Genomic DNA, 15,544 nt, shown 5'->3' with positions numbered 1-15,544 from the left:
AGAGCTTAAGTAACAGTGAAAACATATGGAATGTTAAAAATGTTTCCAATGTGCCAACCAGATTTTTTCCCTCTTCAAAAAGAGGCACTACTGTGACCAGATTCACACTTCAGTGGCCATTATAAGCTTTCCCCCATTCAATTAAGCTTCACAAAATTCATTAGCTCCATCTGCCATTTTCAACCAAGTTTTAAAGGCTAACTTTAAACACACATAAAAGAGAGAAGGAAAAAAATGACTGTGTGACACAGAAATCAAAAGAATTCTTGAAGAATATAAACAGGTAAACTAATTCTCATTGGTTTGTGCCAAACATCACTGTTTTGAAACATTGAAAATATCCAAACACCAGTAATGTTTTAATGCAATCTTTTTTCCGCTTCTTTTGATTCCATCAAGAGTGAAGTAAAATAACTCAAGTGGTTTAGGAATTTGTTCACACAGCTCCAAAAAAATGTTGTGCAGTTGAAAATTGACTTAACCCAGAGCTGAGCAATTTTGGGCACTTTTCTGGGAAAACTGTTTCTCCATTTTTCAATGGGATTTTTTAATTTTATTATTATTTTATTATCAGCACAAAATGTCTGATTTACTTCATCAGTAGGGCCATGCACAAAATTCATCTACAGTGAGGTTTTCAACAACACTAGTCTAAAAATTGACAGGTCTTGTTTCCTCAGAGAACAACCAGCTTTTATTAACCCTGTTTCTCCTGAGACCATTCTATGCAAAGGGTCAACACCCAAAATGTATCCTTTGTCCTCAATGAGATCTGTGACCTTGTACAAGCTCAAATACAATTTCACATGTGCCTTGGCTGCTTTACCCAGGGAGGTCAGGGTCACAGTCATTCCAGGATGCAGCTGCTGGTCTCTGGCACATCTTGCAATTAGCTGCTCATTGTTGTATTAGGGGACCACCCAAACTCCATACTCAAGAAAAGGAAACTTCATCCACTTTTTCTCTCCATCCCACAAGAGGAGGCAGAGAGGACACAGTTACTTACTTTGCAGGCTTGCCCAAAATGCAGGCATTAAAAGACTGCATGCATGTCTACATAGAGACCTCCCTAGTGTAACTCCTGTCAGGAAAACCTGACTGAGGCACTGTCTTGCAGCATCTCTGCACAAAGAACATATCTTGTGTAGGCACTGATCTTTGCCAGCTTGTCCAGGTTCCTCTGACACCATACCCAACTTGGACAGATTGAGTAAGTGGGCAAAAATGTGGCAGATACAGTACAACATGAGTAAATGTGACACTATCCCCATGAACAGAAAAAGCAAAGGGAGCACATAACTTAAATGGTATTAGAGTGGGACATTTTGATGCACCAAGTGACTTGGGTGTTCTTGCAGACTTGCAGGTAGTCAGCAGTTAGGAAGGTATAATGGCTTTCACAGCAAGGGGATTTGAGTACAGAAGCAAAGATGTCTTGCTACAATTATACAGAGCCTCAGTGAGATCACACTTGGAGTATTCTGTGCAATTTTGGTCTTCTTACTTAAGAAAGGCTCTACATGCCATAGAGGGAGTACAAACAACAATTTACCATATTAGTTCCTGAGATGGTGTGACTGCCTTATGAAGAGATTTGATTGACAAGGCTTAGAAGAATGAGAGGGGGTCTAATCATAACCTACAAGATTCTGACAGAGCTCGGTGGACTGAATGTGGGAAGGTTGCCTCCTCTGGTGACAGTGCCGAGAATGTAGGGTTACAATCGCAGGTTACAGAGCAAGAGACTTGGGAAATTTCTTCATTCTGAGGGTGTAGAGGTGCAAATCACTTAACGTATTTAAGAAGGAGATAGATAAATTTCTTGACTAAAAAGGGCATCAAGGAATATGGGGAGAGAAAGGGAATATGGTGTTGAGAGGTGATCAGCAATGATTGTATTTAATGGTGGATCAGGCTTAAAAGGCTGAATAGCCTACTCCTGTTTCTATTTTCTATATTTCTATGTAACATTCTCCCATCCTTATTTCAATATTGCAACATCCATTTATTCAGGAGCAACACTTACCTGCAGACATTATGCACATGTTGGGATGGTACTGTTATTAATGATATACCACTTGTTTTTGATAGCAGAGTCATACATAAATATTACTGTTTATGCTCAAAATAAGAGAGAGTTTCTCTAATCTGATACTCCAAAAGTTACATAAAACACAGCTCTTTCTCACCAAGGGTCCTCTCCATTCATTGTCAGAACATGGAGCATGTTCCTCAATGATGTTTTTGTGGATTTCCCTCAAGGTATGTAGCTACCAAGAAATTCTCGTGCATACATTAGGGTATGACATTGATGGTATTGATATGGTAGAGCAGTGACTGGATTTGGCATTGACCTGTTGAACCAGGGGCAAAAATGTGCCGCCCAATCCTCTTCCACTGAGCCCATACTGAGAAGTTTGACCATGAACCCAGTCAGGTCACTGGCAATGTTGGAAGAAGTGGGCCTCAGAGCCATGCATTTTGTGGTGTTTGGAGCAGGGTGGGGAGTGGTGGTGAGTTGCTGAAGGAAACCAGGTGTCATGTGCCTGGCCTTTGCCGTATGAGAAGAGGCATTGGGGTTTGTAGAGCAGGATTCTGTAGAGATACAGGGATTCAGAGGCCTGGAGGTCACTGGGATGAGAGGTCACATAGCTTGGGGGATTACAGGGCCAGGGTGGGCACTAATTAGTTTCCCCCAACTGCATCCAGTAGATTGAGTAAATCTCAATATGGGGACTAATATCCAAGGATGTAGGTCACGACTGTACTGGTCTTTCAGGTTAGAGCTGCTACACTAAGACCATAGTCCCAAAACAACCCAATGGGTGCACTCAGAACAAAATATCCAAGATCCCCTGCAATGCTTCAAAAGGAATACCAGATGGATAACCCATCATCTGGTGCAGAATTTGCATCAGAGTTTCAAGATTGACTGATGACAGGATGTACCTGGGTGAATTTTCCAAATGGTGCAAAACAACATGATCGTTATTATGGATCACTCCTGAATGAATCTATGTTTCAATCAGCATTAGTAATTAAAAGTCGAGACTTTGGGGGTGGATGAATCAATAACACAGGACAACTGATGCACCTAAGAGCATTCTGCTAAAGTCCATGTTGACCAGCAAATGTATTTATAATGCTGCTCAGCTAACATCTGGATAGGGACATCTTAAGCTACTGTTTAAGCAGATAGCTACAGTTCACATAAATCTGTCTAGCAGTCATTTGTTGTGCTCAAATAACCATGGAAGGCACAACTTGTTCAGGGTGAATGAGTCGTATGCTAGGCCTGGCAATTTGCCAATCACCAGAAGGATCATTTTCTGAGTTATCTCAACCACCTGCACATTGAGGTAAGATAGCCTTTTATGGTTATTTTACGCCTTTTGGATTGATTGGTGGCAGCTGGAGTTTGCTTCATTAAATCCTTAGGATAAACTTATTTTTAAAATCTAACTGAGAATAAATCTGGAAAGAGCAGAGGGTGAATGGAGCCAAGTGCAATGTATTCTGATGCCGCAGGATCAATAAAGTAGGAATATGCTCTTCAGAAATGAGCCACAGAAGCATGGCAACTCATGTTCATTGCATCACATTAAGAGACAAACAAAAACCTCCACTTATTTCATATTGCTTACATCCTGCATGTGTGGCTGTGTAGAATAACCTTAGCAAGTCTGAAAAAGTTATTGCAGGGTGCTAGCCCCCAAATTCTTGTCACCCACCACCCATTGGAAGAAAATCCATGCTCTGTGCAAATTTATGATAAAATTGTTGTAATCTATTAGCCACAGATGACATCAGGATATTAGCCTACCTTCTGTTAGAGAAATGATAGATAATTTAAAGATAGGGGAAGAGCTTAGAATAACCCATTGCAAAATGCCACAATATATTCATAAGTTTTGAATTTATCATTGACAGTCTTCTGAAGAGGAAGTTTTAAAGAAGCAATGGCAATAGAATATTTTTTTACCCAAATTGCAAATGCTTTCTTTTTAAATGGGTTGGCAATTTTGTTGTGATGTGGACGTCTCTTTCCACCTCCTTAATCCTATGTTTCAGATTCATTTTAAAGTGAAATCTATTATCTGTATATGTTTTTCTTAAATGTTTGAATAAAGTTATTACATTTTGTAGTGTTTACCCTCCTGTCTGACATGCTATATACTTAGAGTGCTATTGGTGAGGGATAATGATGTTCAATTGAAATAGTGACAACTAACACTCATGTCAATGAGATTGGATTGTTTTATGGTCTTGTAGTTTCTAATCTGATGGTAAGGTCAAGGGCATCTGGAATGCTCAGAAGACAGGATTGTTTCACTCTCCTCAAGGACAGGCACTGACTATTTCTAACGATGCATGTAGCCACTTTGTAAGTGGCTGCACTAATATGCTGTGAAATTACTGTAAATCCAAGACTTCAAAGATTTTGAGATCAGCCTACTCCTTAACAGAAAGATTTGCTTAATCATCTAAGTATACAGATTTAGGAAAATAGGAATATTACGAAATGGATGGATATACAGCATAGTCTCAATGCTAATTAATTCACAAGAAATTTTTGATGTGTTCTCATTCACAGTATACATATTTTAAGTAGTCCCATTTTCTTAAACAGAATATTGTGCACATTTTTTCTGTGCTATTAGAGACTTGTACCTGTAAATATTACATTAACGTGTTTGTGTGCAGTAAATTTAAGGTATACATGTACTCAATCTCACTAAGTTCTGACCTATTATATTGATCCAAGAATGATGCTCAAATATAAAATCTCAATACAAGCTTATAAATTTACCTGACCATGTTTAGCATAGTTAAATGGTACTGAATTTAATACAGACACATATTTTAAAAGTCTTAATACTTTGATTTAAAAATTACATATGTCTTTTTGTGAAGTGTTTATGGTTGTTTTTTTCAGGTTGATAATTAAATTGGTTGAAGTACAAATATTTACTGGTTGGCTTAATTTTCTCTGCAGTTTATAGATATACTGATCCAGGCATGATTTTCATCCAAGCATAATTTTTTTTGGCACACAAGTTATGTGTTTATTAGGATCCAACTGTATTTCAAATTGTGCAATATGTAAATTGCTTTGCAGTGTTGCATTTGATGCGATCTCAAGCCAAATGCAGCATTTCATCTTCTTCTATTGTGCAATTTACAAAAAAAAATCATTTTGAAAGAAAACAAGGTTTGGCTTGGGGAATCAGTTACCTATCTCAAAACAACAGATGCTGGAAGGGCTGAAGACCGTTTGACCTGAAACGTTAACTCTGCCTCTCTTTTCACTTGTACTGCCGAGTGTTTGCAGTATTTTCAGTTTTTATTTCAGATTTTCCAATGGTGTTTATGAATTTCAATTCATCCAACTCTTCCATTTGGTCCATTATATTGCAGAGACCAGAAGATCCATACAGCAGGCAGGACAGTGTTATACTGCCCATTTTCATCATTCTTTGGAAAAATAATTTGTGCACTATTAAACTGCTACTTCTAAAATTAGAATTTGCTTTATTGATTCCTGTATGCAGCCTGTGAGAAATCAAAATTATGTGAAATATAAGCCACAAATAATACTTTTGCAAATGTGCATCCAAATTCTTTGATCGAAGAAAAAACATAGAATGTAGAATGGTTCTGATGAGAGGTCTTCGATCTGAAATGTTAACTCTTGTTTCTTTTCCTACAGATGCAGCCTAACCTGCTGAGTGTTTCCAGTATTTTCTGTTTTTACATGAAATGATGTGTTGTTGAAAGGGAGCGGTGAAGGATGTTATGGGGAGGGAGTTCGCAGAAGAACAGAGTGTTTACCAGAACCTGAAACTACCCAATAAGATGTGGAGTGAATCCCCAGGAGGGCAGGAATAAGAGAAGTTGATCTGTCTTTCATGCTTTCCTATCTGTCAATGGCCAATGACTGCTTAGGCAGAGCTGCAGGTGAGTTCCCAAGAGCACCCTACAAGTTCCAGCCTTCAAGCACTCCATGTGCCCAGTGGGAACATGACAGTTAACATCTAATCTTTGGTAAGACTCAGCTAGCTGTCACATTTAGGGAAGGAAGGCAGTTGTAAAGATATAAAACCATTGAATCATTGCAGTTTATATTGCAGAAGGGCTGCCATGTCTGAGCCTTATTTCTTATTCTTGAGGAATCCAAACCAATCCCACATGCCCAGTCTCTCCCATAGTTTCCTGCTTTCTTCTTCAAATATTTATCTAAATATCCCCCAAGCTGCAAGTTCTCTATCTTCACTGTTCCCCGTGGCAATGCATTCCACGTTCCAGGAACCTTTTCCATATATGCAATAGAATATTTTATCAGCCTTCAGCTCAATGCTGGTAACAAATGTGTAATAATGGCCACTAATGTCTGGAATGCAGTGCATTAAAAGCATACTACCCATTTCTTACTGCTTGCTGTGAGAACATCTTTTGCTTTAAATGTTAACATGCTCAGTTCATGCAAAGGGCCAATTAAACCAGCAAACTAGGCACTTAAAGTCTTAATGCTCCATTTTGAATTTCCCATCCACCCTTCAGTGTGTTCATCTCACTCGACCAACACTGCTGAAATGGAGTTGTCTAAGCAATTTTTGCAAACAATGGAGACTTCATTCTGCATCCAGCTAATGCTGAGTTTGCCAGAGCAAGTCCAGTAAATTCTGAAGCAGGAGGGAGTAATAGATGGTGATGCTAAAGGATTGCTTTTGGGTCTTTTTACCCTGCTACACAGGTCTACCCATACCTGCACAGCTTCATGATAATAGCAGAAGAGAAACAGTGAAGGAAGCAGAGATAAAATAATGTAGATTGTGATACAGCTGTGGGCCGTATCTCAAATAGTGATGAGTTGGAGGACAGGAAGGAGATTGAGAGCTTAGTGACATGGTGTCATGACAACAAGCTTTCCCTCAGTGTCAGCAAAACAAAAGAGCTGGTCATTGACTTCAGGAAAGGGGGCAGTGTACATGCACCTGTCTACATCAATGGTGCTGAGGTCGAGAGGGTTGAGAGCTTCAAGTTCTTAGGAGTGAACATCACCAATAACCTGTGCTTGTCCAACCACGTAGATGCCACGGCCAAAAATGAGAAAAAATTAGAAAACTTCCTCAGGAGGTTAAAGAAATTTGGCATGTCCCCTTTGACACTCACCAACTTTTATCAACTTTTATCAATACACCATAGAATGCATCACGGCTTGGTACGGCAACTGATCAGCCCGGGACCACAAGAAATTGCAGAGAGTTGTGGACACAGCCCAACGCATCACGTAAACCAACCTCCCCTCCACGGACTCTGGCTACACCTCTTGCTGTCTTGGTGAAGCAGCCAGCATAATTAAAGACCCCACCCACCCGAGTCATTCTCTCTTCTCCCCTCTCCCATCAGGCAGGAGATACAGGAGCCTGAGGGCACATACCACCAGGATCAAAGACAGCTTCTATCCCACCGTTATAAGACTACTGAACAGTTCCCTTGTACGATGAGGTGGACTCTTGACCTCACAATCTACCTTGTTATGACCTTACACCTTATTGTCTACCTACAATGCACTTCCCTGTAGCTGTGACACTTTACTCTGTATTCTTTTATTGTTTTTACACTGGACTACCTCAATGCACTGTGTAATGAATTAATCTGTACGAATGGTATGCAAAACAAGTTTTTCACTGTACCTTGGTACAAGTGACAATAATAAACCAATACCAATGCCAATACCATATTATCCATTAGGAAGGTCTCCAGAAAACATGCACATCCACATGGCCCTCAGTATTTTTTTTCACTCTCCTCTTTCTGCCATAGCATTGTTGGCAAGTGGACGACCCACTGGCACAGATAGTAGAGCTGTTGCCTTGTAGCTCCAGTGACTCATGTTTAATCCTGACCTCTGGTGCTGTCTCAGGACTTGGAAAGTTCTCTCTGTGACTGCATGGGTTTCCTGCTGGTGCTCCGGTTTCCACCCACATTCCAAGATCATGCAGGTTGGTAGACTAATTGGCCAGTGTAAATTGCCCTTTGTGTGTAATTGAGTGGTAGAATCTGGAAGGGGTAGGGAGAATTGAATGGGATTAGGGTAGTATTTTTGCAAATGAGTGATTGATGGACTCAATGGACCGAAGGGCCTGCTTCTGTGCTCAGTGACTGCAAGTGCAGTGTTAGGTTGTTCACTGTCATTGGATGGACCAGGGGGCAGTCACAGAATATTTCCATTTTACAGGATCAGTTTCTACCTGTCACCAACATGAGGAATGTGAGAATCATAGAGTAAAACAGCATGGAAACAGGCCCTTTATGCCCAAATCATCCATGCCAACCGTGGTGCCCACCAAACATTTCCCATTTGCCTGAATTTGGCCCTTATCCCTCTGAACCCCTCCTATCCATGTGCTTATCCAAGTGTCTTTGAAATGTTGTTATTGTACCTGCCTCAACCACTTCCTCTGGGAGCTCATTCCAAATCCGCACCACCGTCTGTGTGAAGAAGTTGCCCCTCAGGTCCTTTTTAAATCTTTTAACTCTCAATTTAAACCTATGCCCTCTTAGTTTTTAGTGCCCCTTCCCTGGGAAAATGTTTGCGTACATTCACCCTGTGGGTGAGAAGTTAAACTTCTTCTCCAAAACTACTGGTTTCTGCAGGAAGTCACTGATTGCATTTACTTTTCCCTTCCCATTCCTATGTACGATGATGCCACTCTTTATGAGTTTGTTTTCTAAAAGTATCAATGATATAATGTAACAACATGACAAACCCGGTATGTAATAACAATGCCAGATTGTACAGGGTTTTTATTTTAAATTCATTTTGGTTTTGAGGAAGGGTCACTGACCCGAAACATTGACTGATATCTCTTTCCACAGATGCTGTTTGACAGGATGAGTTCTTCCCACATTTCTGATTTCGTCTTTTTTATTTATTCACAAGATGTGGAGATCAGTGACAATGCCAGCATTTATTTTCCATCATTAATTGCTTCCAAACTAAAGGCAGGTACGGTCGTGTAGCGGTTAGCGTAACGCTATTACAGCGCCAGCAACACAGGTTCAATTCTGGCTGCTGTCGGTAAGGAGTTTGTACGTTCTCCCCGTGTCTGCGTGGGTTTCCTCCGGGTGCTCTGGTTTCCTCCCACATTCCAAAGATATACAGGTTAGGAAGTTGTGGGCATGCTATGTTGGCGCCGGAAGCGTGGCGACACTTGCAGTCTGTCCCCAGAACACTCTCTGCAAAAAGATGTAGTTCACTGTGTGTTTTGATGTACATGTGACTAATAAAGATATCTTATCTTATCTTAAGATGGCTGTTCCCTGCAAGCGTTCCTGTAAACCTTCATATCTTCCCTGAATGGAGGCTTTATATGAAGGTGATTAAAGAGTGGAAGAATACCTGTAGAGACATCCCATGCAGTAATGATTCTGATGCTCATGTGCTAAGCTCAGGCAGAAATAGCACATTTTGAATGTTGAAACACTTGCGCCATCTATAAATGTTATTGAATGTAAACACTGGGCTCCTGCAGCAGTACTCTACATGACAGGACCAACCATGACAGCTTTACAAGACAACACCACTCCAACAACCCCCATGACCTTCCTTACAACCATACAGAGTTCGTAGAATAATTAACTCTTCCATTAAAATCACCAAACTTGCAGGTCAATGTTAAAGAAAACAAAACTATACCAGTGAGGGATGAAAATTCACTGAGGGATTAACTTTGGAAGCAGCAACGAGTCAAGGAACACAAATAAGCCCAGGCACTATTTTAAGCTACAAATTATTTCTACAACCTTACTGTGTCAATCTGCATTGCTCGACAGTTCAGTGTTCACTTCTTCAAAGGCCAAAGAAATCAAAACTTTGGTCTGAAAAATTTTTTGCACTGTATCCAATACTGGCATTGCAGAGATGAAAATCACATAAATTGTACTCATATCAACCATCTTTTATGGAGCTGTATGAGTGAGTTGAGACCAGTCATTCATGAGGATGGACCTTTTGGTATGAAGTGTTATTATACCAGAGCAATGTCTTTTTTTTGTTCAACTCACCAAATGAAATCAATGATAGTGTAACATCCAAAATATGTTTCTGGCAAGATTTTCCACCACATCAGTTTGAATGATGACTTGCGTTGTTCCCTGACTTTAATTGACCTGATGACACAAACTAACCAATATTTAAAGGATCAGGCTCATGTCTCCAATGGTCATAAGCAGAATGTTGTGCAACTCTTCACCAAACAAACCTCAGGTAGCCTATGTGAACTTGGACATCAGCAACCACACCACCTCATGGTCTCGGTGGGTTCCCCACAAAAATCTAAGAGGCCTGAGATGCCAGAAGAAATCCGACAGAAAGTGAATTAGTTTTGTGTACATCTGATCAGAAGTGAGCAAAAAATGGGAAAAAGGCATCCAACAGAAGGGGTGCCATCATGGCGAGAAGAAGCTAGGGAGGTGTCTGTAAAGGTATGATTGATCTCTATGAATGCCTACACAATTGGGAAATGCAGATCCAAAAATAGTTTCAAACAAAAATAGGATATTTCTCATTTGTCAATGAGACATTTCTCAACTTCTGCAATCCAGCAGTGAGTAGTAAATTGATGTATGTTACGTATCTCAGCAGACCCATCTAACGAGGATCCTGAGTCATAGAGTCTTAGAGCAATACAGCAGGGAAACAGGCCCTTCGGCCCAACTCATCCATGCTGACAAAGATATCCATCTAAGCTAGTCCCATTTTCCTGTGTTTGGTCCATAATCCTCTAAACCTTTCCAATCCATGAACCTGTCCAATTGTTTTTTAAAGTTGTTAATGTACCTGCCTCAACCACTTCTTCTTACAACTCGTTCCATATACGCACCACTCTTTTTTTGAGGAAGTTACCCCTAACGGTAGTGTAGTGGTTAGTGTAACACTATTGCAGCACCTGCAATTCCCGCCGCTGTCTAAAAGGTGTTTGTACGTTCTCCCTGTATTTCTGTGTGGGTTTCCTGCGGGTGCTCCGGTTTCCTCCCACCTTCCAAAGACGTACAGGTTAGGAGCTGTGGGCATGCTATGTTGGCGCCAAAAGAGCGGCGACACTTGCGGGCTGCCCCCATCATGTTCTCAGTAACGCAAAAAGACACATTTCGCTGTGTGTTTCGATGTACATGTGACTAATAAATAAATATCTTATCTTAAAAGTCCCTTTTAAATCTTTACCTTCTCACATTAAACCTATGCTTAATTTTTGATTCCCCAACGCTGTGAAAAAGAATGTGTGCATTCACCCTATCTCAGCTCCTCATGATTTTATACACCTTTATGAGGTCACCACTCAGTGTCCTACGCTTTGGGAATAAAGTCCTAGCCTGCCCAACATTTCCCTATAACTCAGGCCCTCGCGGCTTGGTGACATTATTGTAAATCTCCATTGCACTCTTTCCAGCTTAATACCTTCTTTCCCATAAGAGGGTAACCAAAACTGTACACAATACTCCAGGTGCAGCCTCATCAATGTCTTCTACAACTGCAACATAATGTCCTAACTCCTATGCTTAATGCCCTGACTGATAAAGACCAGTGTGTCAAATGTCTTTTTCGCCACCCTGTCTACCTGCAACACAACTTTCAGGGAACTATGTACTTGCACACCTAGGTCCCTCTGTTCTACAACAGCCCCAAGGCTCGATTGTTCACTGTCAAAGTCCTACTGTGGCGTTATTTCCCAAAATGCAACACCTCGCACTTGTCTGGATTGAATGACACTTGCCATTCCTTGGCCCACTTACCCAGCCGATCAAGATTTTTGATAGTCTGAGTCAAGGAGAGTTAAGGTGAGTTTCACTCTGAGAGTAGTGCAGGAACTGGTCTTTGATTTTCAGACAAATCTTAACTGGCTAACTGCAGTGCAGGGTTCCCCGGAGCAGGCATTCATAGAGGGCCCTCGTACCTTTACAGACGTGACCCTGGCAACTTGCTGTCATGTGTGCCCTATGCACAAGGAAGTGGCTGCCTCCACACACTGCTTTTCAGATACTTGTGCACACTTCCTGCACCCGTGGGAGCAATCTTCCAGCCAACAACCTTCACGCACCCATGGCGACATTGCACTCTTTCCTAGGCAAACCCCCCCACCCCAGTCCCACAGTGGCTGGAAGAATGCTGGTGTAGCTCTATAAGGACAATTTCATGAGCACAGAGCTCTGAGGAAAGATTCTACTGCCACAGAAAATTTGAGCCCTTAAGCTCACTTTCGTGAAACAGGGCAGAAAAAATCCACTATTGTTGTTTTGCAACTGGCATTAAGGATTTCACAATTCTTTAGAGATTTTTAAAACTGCTTTAGGGAGATTGCTAGTGCTATTTTAATGCTTCAGAAATGATACAGATGAATTTCTAGGCACTTGCTTCTATCAAATTCAGTTATTATTTCCCCTGTTGTGAAAAGTGTGAATAGGTTGATGTGCTTCTCCTCGATACTTGCACTTTCTTTCAAATACACAGTCCCAAAACCACTATTCCAAGTCCACTGTGGAAGGAATAAGTTTGCCATTTTCCTGGAGGTTTTCACCGACAGTGTATAGAACCCTCCTGGCTTTAGGACTCCTACAAAAGCCAGGTATACAAGTTATCCACACTCACCACTTTAAAGGTTGCCAGTGCCACGTGATAGTGAAGGTAGGAATAGGAGGAGGTGGCAGATAAATGTGTGGCTGAGAAGTTGGTGTAGGAGGGAGGGTTTTAGATTTCTGGATCATTGGGATCTCTTCTCGGGAAGGTGGGACCTGTACAGAGATGACAGGTTACACCCGAACCAGAAGGGGGCCAATATCCTTGCGGCGAGATTTGCTAGGGTGGTACAGGAGGGTTTAAACTAGTTTGTGAGGGGGAAGGGAACTGGAGGAGTAGGTCAGAGGAAGAAGGGAATGGGGAAAAGTTAGATCAAACAGGTAGAGAGGCTTTGGGGAAGGAGAAGCAGAGTACAGGCTGTAAAAGTAGTAAGGTAGATGGACTGAAGTGTGTTTACTTAAATGCAAGAAGTGTCAGGAATAAGGGGGATGAACTGAGGGCTTGGATAAGTATGGGGGACTATGATATCGTGGCTATTACTGAGACGTGGCTGACGTCAGGAGAGGAGTGGATATTGAATATTCCTGGTTTTCGGTGTTTTAAGAGGGATAGGGAAGGGGGGAGAAGAGGTGGAGGGGTGGCGATACTGGTCAGGGACACTGTTACGGCTGTGGAAAAGATGGATGTTGTAGAAGGATCATCTCTAGAGTCCGTATGGGTGGAGTTAAGGAACAAGAAAGGAGCAGTTACTCTACTAGGAGTATTCTATAGGCCCCCCGGTAGCAGTAGAGATATAGAGGAGCAGATTGGCAGGCAGTGTTTGGAGAGAAGCAGAAATAACAGGGTTATTATAATGGGAGACTTCAACTTCCCAAATATAGACTGGAACCTGCTTAGTGCCAAAGGTTTAGATGGGACAGAATTTGTTAAGTGTGTCCAGGAGGGATTCCTGACGCAGTATGTTGACAGACCGACTAGAGGGAATGCCATGTTAGATCTAGTTTTAGGAAATGAACCGGGACAGGTGAAGGATCTATTGGTGGGTGAGCATTTGGGGGACAGTGACCATTGCTCCATAACCTTTAAAATTGTCATGGACAGGGACAGGTGCAGAGAGGACAAGAGGTTTTTCAATTGGGGAAGGGCTAACTACGAGGCTATAAGGAGAGAACTTGGGAGTGTAAATTGGGATGTCCTTTTTGAAGGAAAATGTACCATGGGGATGTGGTCGATATTCAGGGATCTTATGCAGGATGTTAGGGATAAATATGTCCCGGTGAGGCAGAGAAGGAATGGCAGGGTGAAGGAACCGTGGGTGACGAGAGAGGTGGAACGACTTGTTAGGGAGAAGAAGGTAGCATACGTGAGGTATAAGCAGCAAGGTTCAGACAGGGCCCGTGAGGAATATAGGGTAGCGAGGAAGGAACTTAAGAAAGGGCTGAGGAGAGCTAGAAGGGGACATGAAAAGGCTTTGGCTAGTAGGGTTAAGGAAAATCCCAAGGCCTTTTTCAAGTACGTGAAGGGTAAGGAGGATGGCTAGGGTGAAGGTAGGTCCGATTAAGGACAAAGGTAGGAGAATTTGCCTGGAGGCGGCAGAAGTGGGAGAAGTTCTGAATGAGTACTTCTCTTCGGTATTCACCAGGGAGAGGGGTCTTGATGAAGTGGAAGGCAGTGCTGGTAGGGGTAATGTTCTCGAGGTTGTTGATATCAAGAGAGAGGATGTGTTGAAGTTGTTAAATAATATTAAGACAGATAAATCTCCGGGGCCTGACGGGATTTTCCCCAGGCTGCTTCGAGAGACTAGGGAGGAGATTGCTGAACTGCTGGTAAGGATCTTTGAGTCCTCGTTGTCTACGGGGGTGGTGCCGGAGGATTGGAGGGTTGCGAATGTGGTCCCCTTGTTCAAAAAAGGTAATAGGGATAGGCCAGGGAATTATAGACCGGTGAGTCTCACGTCTGTGGTGGGTAAGCTGTTAGAAAGGATTCTAAGGGATAGGATTTATGAACACCTTGAGAATCATGGACTGATTAGGGACAGCCAGCATGGCTTTGTGAAGGGAAGATCTTGCCTCACAAGCCTGATAGAGTTCTTTGAGGAGGTGACCAGGAAGATTGATGAGGGCAGTGTGGTGGATGTGGTTTACATGGATTTTAGTAAGGCATTTGATAAGGTTCCTCATGGTAGGCTTCTTCAGAAGGTCAGAGGCCAAGGGATCCAAGGAAGCTTGGCTGTGTGGATTAGGAATTGGCTTGCATGTAGAAAGCAGAGGGTTGTGGTGGAAGGAGTGCCCTCGGATTGGAAGGCAGCACTCGTGGTGTCCCTCAGGGATCGGTTCTGGGACCTCTACTTTTTGTGATATTTATAGATGACTTAGATGAGGGGGTGGAGGGCTGGGTTAGTAAGTTTGCGGACGACACTAAGATAGGCGGTGTTGTGGATAGTGTGGAGGGCTGTCGGAGCTTACAGAGGGATATTGATAGGATGCAGAGCTGGGCTGACAAGTGGCAGATGGTGTTCAATCCGGAGAAGTGTGAGGTGGTACACTTTGGAAGGACAAACTCCAGGGCAGAGTACAGGGTAAACGGCAAGGTACTTGGCAGTGTGGAGGAGCAGAGGGATCTGGGGGTTCATATTCACAGTTCATTGAAAGTTGCCTCACAGGTGGAAAGAGCAGTTAAGAAGGCCAATGGGATGTTGGCTTTCATAAGTCGCGGGATTGAGTTTAAGAGCTGCGAGGTTATAATGCAGCTTTACAAAACTCTAGTTAGGCCACACTTAGAGTACTGTGTTCAGTTCTGGTCGCCTCATTATAGGAAGGATGTGGAGGCATTGGAGAGGGTGCAGTGGAGATTTACCAGGATGCTGCCTGGATTGGAGAGTATTGAATATGAGGAGAGGCTTAAGGTGCTAGGGCTTTATTCACTGGAAAGGAGGAGGATGAGAGGAGACATGATAGAGGTATA

Source organism: Pristis pectinata, chromosome 6 (genome assembly GCF_009764475.1).
Source record: "Pristis pectinata isolate sPriPec2 chromosome 6, sPriPec2.1.pri, whole genome shotgun sequence".
NCBI lineage: Eukaryota > Metazoa > Chordata > Chondrichthyes > Rhinopristiformes > Pristidae > Pristis > Pristis pectinata.
The sequence above is the reverse complement of the archived record's forward strand: the minus strand, read 5'-3'. Positions refer to the sequence as shown.